Here is an 8,307-nt window from a genome sequence, read left to right as displayed (position 1 = left end):
TTCTCCAGTTGTGTTGAGTACAGGCTCTTGTAGTAGGATCTGATGATTCTTTGGATTTCCTCAGTTTCCGTTGTTATATCTCCCTTTTCATTTCTAAGTTTGTTAATTTGGATACTTTCTCTGTGCCCTTTGGTCAGTCTGGCTAAGGGGTTATCTATCTTGTTGATTTTCTCAAAGAACCAGCTCCTGGTTTTGTTGATTTTTTGTATGGTTCTCTTTGTTTCTACTTGATTGATTTCGGCCCTGAGTTTGATGATTTCCTGCCTTCTACTACTCCTGGGCGAAATAGCTTCTTTTTGTTCTAGGTGTGTCATTAAGCTGGTAATGTATGCTCTCTCCATTTTCTTTTTGGAGGCACTCAGGGCTATGAGTTTTCCTCTTAGCACTGCTTTCATTGTGTCCCATAGATTTGGGTATGTTGTGTTTTCATTTTCATTGTGTTCTAAAAAGTCTTTAATTTCTTTCTTTATTTCTTCCTTGACCAAGGTATCATTGAGTAGAGTATTGTTCAGTTTCCACGTGTATGTAGGTTTTCTGTTGTTTCTGTTGCTATTGAAGACCACTTTTATTCCATAGTGATCAGATAGGAGGCATGGGATTAGTTCTATCTTCTTATATTTGTTGAGGTCTGTCTTGTGACCAATTATATGGTCGATTTTGGAGAAGGTACCATGAGGTGCTGAAAAAAAGGTATATTCTTTTGTTTTAGGATAGAATGTTCTATATATATCAGTTAAATCTAATTGGTCCAAAGCTTCAATTAGTTTCATTGTGTCCTTGTTTAGTTTCTGTTTTCCTGATCGGTCCATTGAGGAAAGTGCAGTGTTGAAGTCACCCACAATTATTGTGTTAGGTGCAGTGTGTGCTTTTAGTTTTAATAAAGTTTCTTTTACGAAAGAGGGTGCCCTTGCATTTGGGGCATAGATGTTCAGGATTGACAGTTCTTCTTTTTGTATTTTTCCTTTGACCAGCAAGAAGTGTCCCTCGGGGTCCCTTTTGATGACTTTGGGTTGAAAGTCAATTTTATCTGATATTAAAATGGCTACTCCAGCTTGTTTCCTGAGACCATTTGCTTGTAAAATTGTCTTCCAGCCTTTTACTCTAAGGTAGTGTTTGTCTTTGACCCTGAGGTGTGTTTCCTGTAAGCAGCAAAATGTAGGGTCCTGTTTACGTATCCATTCAGTTAGTCTGTGTCTTTTTATTGGGGCATTAAGTCCACTGATGTTAAGAGATATTAAGGAATAGTGATTGTTACTTCCTATCATTTTTGACGTTATTTTTTAAGTTTGAATGCTTAACTTCTTTTGGGTTTGATGAAAGGTTACTATCTTGCTTTTTCCAGGGTGAAGTTTCCCTCCTTGCATTGGTGTTGTCCTCCTATTATCCTTTTTAGGGCCGGGTTTGTGGATAGATATTGGGTAAACTTGGTTTTGTCATGAAATATCTTAGTTTCTCCATCTATGGTGATTGAGAGTTTTGCTGGATATAGTAGTTTTGGTTGGCATTTGTGTTCTCTTAGAGTCTGCATGAGATCTGCCCAGGACCTTCTACCCTTCATAGTCTCAGGTGAAAAGTCTGCTGTGATTCTGATAGGTCTTCCTTTATATGTTACTTGGCCTTTTTCTCTTACTGCCTTTAGTATTCTTTCTTTGTTTAGAACATTTGGTGTTTTGATTATTATGTGACGGGAAGTATTTCTGTTCTGGTCCAGTCTGTTTGGAGTTCTGTAGGCTTCTTGTATATTCATGGGCATCTCTCTCTTTAGGTTAGGGGAGTTTTCTTCCATAATTTTATTGAAGATATTTGCTGGCCCTTTAAGTTGTAAATCTTCACTCTCATCTATGCCTATAATCCTTAGGTTTGGTCTTCTCATTGTGTCCTGGATTTCCTGGATATTTTGGGTTACAGGCTTTTTGCATTTTGCATTTTCTTTAACTGTTGAGTCCATGGTTTCTATGGAATCTTCAGCATCTGAGATTCTTTCTTCTATCTCTTGTATTCTATTGTTGATATTTGCATCTCTGTCCCCCGATTTCTTCCCAAGGCTTTCTATCTCCAAAGTTGTCTCCCTTTGAGTTTTCTTAGTTGTTTCTACTTCTGATTTTAGATCCTGGATGGTTTTGCTTAGCTCCTTCACTTGCATGTTTGTGTTTTCCTGTAATTCTTTAAGAGATTTTTGTGTTTCCTCTTTCATGACCTCAGCCTGTTGACCAAAGTTCTCCTGTATTTCTTTAAGAGATTTTTGTGTTTCGTCTTTCATGACCTCAGCCTGTTGACCAAAGTTCTCCTGTATTTCTTTAAGTGTTTTTTGCATTTCCTCCTTGTTGGCTTTTGTATTCTCCTGGATTTCTTTCAATGATTTTTGTGTTTCCCTTGCAAGGGCTTCTAACTTTTGATCCATTTTCTCCTGAATTTCTTTAAGTATGTCCTTCATGTGTTCCTGTACCAGCATCATGACCAGTCATTTTAAATCCAAATCTTGTTTTACTGGTGTGATGGGGTATCCAGGACATGTTGGTAGAGGAGAATTGGGTTCAGATGTTGCCATATTGCCTTGATTTCTGTTAGTGACGTTCCTGCGTTTGCCTTTAGCCATCTAGTTCTCACTGGTGTTAGTCTTGTCAGTGCTGGACTCACCCGTGCAAGCTGCCCCTTCCCAGTTGGCCTCTGGTGCACAGTTTACCTCCTGCACTGCTTGTAGACAGGGTGCTGCTGCCCAGGCTGTTCAGATCCCAAAGCAGGCACCTGAAGGCTCCCGCTGGGGCCCGCTGGATTCACTGGAGCACACTGACTTCTCCCAGTTGGCCGCCCGGAAGCCCAGCTATCCACTTGCAGGACTTGGAGATGTGGTGCTGCCGCCCAGGCTGATCTGGATCCGGAAGCGGAGAGAGTAGAGCTGAGGGCTTCTGCCTGAGGCCTTGCCCCAGATTGTGTCTGTGGACCAGATGGAGCCTGTGTGCACCCCCAGGGAGTGCCGACGTTGTATGCTGCTGTGACCTCCCCTGTGTTCCGCTCACTCCGCTGGGCAGCCGATCCGCCAACCGGGCTGTCGCACACAAGGTTAACCTGGCCGCCCAGTCCCTGAGTCCAGGCAAAAGCCTGGGAGGCCAAGGTCCGAGCAAAGTTCCCCTAGGGCTATGACTGTTAATTGGGTCTGCCAGGTGACTAGGATGGCGGGCGTGTGCGCCCGCGCTCCCTGAAAGCGTCGGGAGAGTCTGCTGTGCTAACAATCACCTGGGCGGGTTGACTCACAGATGGCCCACCAAGCCGCCCAGTTCTTGGGGTCAGTCCTGTGCCTTTTGGGGCCTAGACCCCCGCTTCGTTAGCCTCAGGCTATGCCTGTTACAGGTCTGCCCGCCAGAGCTCTCTGTTGTCCTGCAGGCAAAATGGCGGCGGCGCGCATGCAGGCCTGGGCAAAAAACCTCCTGGCTGGGTTGGCACCCCAATGGCCCCCCGACCAGCCCAGGGTCTGGGTGCAGGCCAACGCCCGTCGGGCTCAGACCACCGCGGTGTTGGCCTCGGATTATGTTTGTGTACCTCAGTCTGTCCGATCCCTGGAGTACGGAACCAAGATGGATGCACCTCTCCTGACTCGCCTTAAGTCTTAATAGTGGGAAAGACAGGAAGTTTTGTCTTAGCAATGGCACTGTGGGGAGTAATGTCCTCATACTCTGCAGACTCCAGATTCTTTTGTACAGAGGTGTTGGAGATGCGCTTCCTAATTGGGAGGATATTTGAGCTTTGAACCAGAAGCAAAGATGTTTGGTTTCCACAAGCCAAAGACATCCTGAAGTATAGAGGGCTGCTGCATGCGCAGAGCCAAGTCCTCCAGCTTGCGGTTCACAGTGTAAACGGTACCAAAAGGACTTCCAGAGCTGTTTTGGGTTGCATGAGAGTCGCTCAGGAGACATCTGCAACGCCTGTGTGCTGCTTGTGAAAAGATGGAAGAAGCTGCTGGTAGGAACAAACAAACAAACAAACAAACAAACAAACAAACAAACAAACAAACCTGGGATCATGTGGTAGATGCAAGAGCAGGCCCCAGTCTAAAGACAACATTGAAACCAAAGAAAGTGAAAACTCTATCTGGTAACACGATGAAACGCAATCAGATCAGCAAACTGCAGAAAGAATTGAAACGCCATTAATTCTGCTGCTCACAGCACCACCTCAAGTGCCTCTCCAGCCCAGTGTCCAGGCCACAGTAGCCGGTCAGATGAGGGCTCAGATACAGAGATGGCTTCCAGCTCTAAGAGAACTCTGGTTTTCTCCTTCTTAGATCTTATCTACCGGAAAAGACAGAAAATATGTTGTGGGATGATCTATAAAGGCCGTTTTGGGGGAAGTCCCCATCGATACTTGTCTCTTTCAGCCTTGCTGCAAGAGTAGAAAGCGGCTGCTGAGGAGGAGCAGGGGCGGCGCCTCTGCCCATCTCCACTCAGGAGGTGACTGAAGTTCATTTAGAAGGGAGCAAAGAGTGGTTCAAATTTTGAAAAGACCACAAAACAAACTGACCCTTCTATTTTATTTATTTATTTATTTATTTATTTATTTATTTATTTATTTATTTATCTGTCTATCTATCTTGGGTACCAGCTATTCTGCCAAAAGACATTTTCTAGAATATTTTTAAATGGGTTTCTCTCCTCACCATTCATCTAACAAAGTCTGAAGCCAGTCTCTAGCTTACTGCAAGAAAAAGAAGTGTACATAATATTTAAGATGCTGAGTATTTCATAGGAAAGCTGAATGCTGCTGTAAAATGCTCTTTAAGTCTTTTTTAAAAAATCCCCTCTAATGAATGGAATTAGGGGAATTTCAAGGGACAGAGATGGGATTTGCTGTGTGGTAAACCATATGTAGTTTAGTCTTTCTGTGGAGAGGCAGTGGTTGGGTCATTTTTAAGTGGCTGACTACATTTGTTTTCCCTCATGATAATTTGTCATAACACAGTAGCATGACTTGTCCCTAGAAGGTAGTAAAAAATTTTTTTTAATGCTAAGGTGTTGCCTAGGTTCTGATGATTCAGACCTGCACTACTGATTATTAAGCAGGACAGATTGAGCTTTCTGCAAATAGCTTGAGGGAGGAAGCAATTTCTGAACATACAAGTAGCACTGTGTTACCTCCCTTTATCTTCATATTGATAAGACTTTATGTGGATCTTGTAAAACAGAACCAGGTCTCCTTCTGGAGATGGCCTGCCTCCAGGATGGGCAAGGCCCTGTAGGGATAGTACCAAAGCATCACCACAAAGTAGAGAACACATGTGGTTAGAAACTACTAAATCAAAGTGTGTAAGTCCTGGGGATGCATGGGGCACCATGGATGCTGCTTGGGACACATTTCTTAGAGGGTGTACAGTATGTAAAATATTGACATTCGTGTTAACACAACTGTCTGGGATTCACTGAAATCCACATGATTCAGTTCCAGCTCTGGATTACCTCAGTTGACCTTTGTAGAAGTTTTATCTATAGAGTAGTTCTTTGCCTTGTCATAGACCTTATTAGGGTTTGGGGTTTTGTTGCTTTGTTGTTTTCCTCCCACTATCTAAAGTTGACTAGAAGAGAAGAGTTGTGTGTTGAGGTAGAGTTCTTGGGTAAGGTTGGCTTCTTAACATCAAGATAGCTGAATGGAGCTCTACACCTCTAGATTTCAATGGCTCAGTGGAACCCAACTGAAGTTGTCCAATTGCCTCTTATCAAACAAAGTTCAGGAAAAACTGTAGTGCCGCTTGAGACCTCGTAGAGGAGGTGTTCGTAGTTGCCTTAGAGTTCCATTGCTCGTGATTATTTTAGAAACTGGATTTTAAAGTCTTTTAGAACTTCACAACAAGGAGAAGCCACAGTCTGTGACATCCTATAGTTTTACATTGTATTATTCCTTTTGGGGAAAATCTACCTGGTACAAGCTACCACATGCACAGACTGCCTGCCCAGTGAGTGGGTCATTTCTTCACAACTCTGGGGTAATACAGAGTTCAGGCATCACCATTCTCCTGTGTTACTTTAACAGGGGATTTTGTTGTTGTTGTTGTACATTTGGCTGCAGTATTGGCGGTAGAATATACTTTGATGGATCATCTCTACTTTTGTATGTATGTATGTATATATGTATGTATGTATGTATGTATGTATGTATGTATGTATGTATTTATTACTAGACCTCAACCACAGCCTTTTCCTTTTCCACTACCTGCCTGTAGGATATACTGTATGTAGTCATGCACTTTGTAATAATATATTAGAAATCTACAGATCTATTTTGTACTTTTTATACTGTTAGATACTTATAATCAATACTCTATGGTATTGAATACATTTAGTCTTATTACAGAAAAAAAAAAGAGTGGGGGGATGAGAGGCTCTACAGGGTTCGTGCACTATCTTCCTCTCTTTTCCCAGACTCCACTGTAACCACGGGGCTGCTCCTCTCAGTCCTTAGCCTCCAGGGACGGGGCTGAGTATTTGCATCAGTGTCAGACAAGCTGAGGACTGATGTGAATTCTTGCATGTCATGCTGCTAATGGCTTCCCGTCTTTACTCTCAGGACTCCAGCCAGGGTTCCTCTTGCTCCTCTGCAAGGGGAATCCCACCTTTATAACTTCAGGGCTGTACTTGTTTTGACAGAGAATCTGTGTTTTCCTAAATGGGCAGTTTGGCTATTGCCATAAGAAGACAGCAGATGACAGGTTAAGACACACATAATATGTAAGGAACACTGCATCAGGCAGGTGGGTAGGAGAAAGCAATTATATGGTTTAGATACATCAGGAATGATAATACCTGGGAAGGTTTTGTGCCTAAGAGGGAGGCCTCAGGAAATTTTGCTTTATGACGAAATCGAGAAATGAATCCTTCCGTTGATCTTACAGAATGATGGGACAGAAGATGTCTGCCACAACATATAGTTTCTGTCTACACTCGCATTCAAAACACTTCTGTGACCAATATGTTGCTTCTGTTTTAAAGGATAAAATTATACTTTCATTTAAAGATCTTAATTGGTTTATTTTTGGGTCTAGGATCAAGTAACATTTTATGCCATAAAATATAAAAAGAGTTGCGGCAAGACACACAGAAGAGACTGGTGGTCTAGAGAGAACGGCTAAAGAGGGCAGAGACAAAGAGCACAAAGGATGTTTGTCCTTTCCAAGTGCGATGGGGACCTGGGATAAAACAATAGAAAGAGGAGAAGGGGCAGCGGCAGGCTGTCTTTTTCCTGTGAGAACAAAGGCTAAGGAACTTCATCTTTGTGATCCTGAATCTGTCATGTCTTATCTCCCTAGTCCCAGTTTCTCAGGTTAAGCAGTTTAGTTTCAGCTCAGTGAGGTGGACTTTTGCATGAGTGACTCCATTTTGATCGTCTGACCTGCCAGAAGCACAATCTACATACTGACTTCATGTAATTTTGTTTATCTTCCCTCCCTTGCAGCCTTGGCTTCTTCTTTCCTTTCTTTTGTCTTCCCAAGTTATGAAGGGTGTCTTCTTGTCTTAGGAAAACAAAACAAAACAAAGCAAAAACCCTCCTGAAGCTATATGAAACAAAGCTGTCTGGATGCTCAAGTTGTTTGCATCGACCCCTATACACAAATTACTTGGTGCCAAGGCCCTCAAGGGGAGTCTTTAGCAGCTTAAAGTGTTCAGATCACTTTGAAGGAGAGAGAAGGATGTGGGCTGCAGGGAAGATGGTTTTAATGGGGAAAGGAGGTGAGTACAGTAGCAGGAGCCTGGGCTGCCTGGGCGAAGCCTCTGTCAAGTGTCATGGGCATCAGGGGTTGGGCACCAGGCCAGGTGGAATGGGCAAAGGAGAAAGATGAGGCAGGCAGAGTGAACCCAAGACATGGGTTTGCCATGTGATGATTTCATGTAGTCTTGCGTATTTTTATTTCTAGATTTATATACAGGCTTACAAAAATATAAAGAGAGCAAAGAGTCTTGTCAAAATAAGACAATCCCCTATCTCCCTGCAGAGTGACCTGCTGGTAAATGATCACTTAATGTGCCCTTAGCAGCATTTTAGTGTCCAGTTTACCTCCCAGGAGAGCTTGGCTCACTCTGGCTTCAAGGTTCTGGAAAACATGCAATAGATTTAGCTTCGACAGTATGTAACTTTCTCCCCCTTGCCACCATAAACACCAGTACAGTGATTCAAACCCAGAATTCAAGACAATTTTATCCCATTTGCGGTAACTATTTACACACAGGAATACCCTTCCTGTCAAACTGTACCAAAAGAAAAAGATGACATTGCACAGCTGCATAGTCAAGTATTTGTACATAATGTTGGCATAATCCAAAAACA

The 8,307-nt window shown here is 42.9% G+C and overlaps 1 pseudogene; it reads left to right on the top strand.

The window, feature by feature from the left end:
* Positions 1 to 3,758: 3,758 nt before the first annotated feature.
* On the top strand, positions 3,759 to 4,493 carry LOC127684748 (SIN3-HDAC complex-associated factor-like; annotated as a pseudogene).
* Positions 4,494 to 8,307: the final 3,814 nt, after the last annotated feature.

This window comes from Apodemus sylvaticus, chromosome 5 (assembly GCF_947179515.1).
Source record: "Apodemus sylvaticus chromosome 5, mApoSyl1.1, whole genome shotgun sequence".
NCBI classification, from domain to species: Eukaryota; Metazoa; Chordata; class Mammalia; order Rodentia; family Muridae; genus Apodemus; species Apodemus sylvaticus.
The sequence above is the reverse complement of the archived record's forward strand: the minus strand, read 5'-3'. Positions and strand labels throughout refer to the sequence as shown.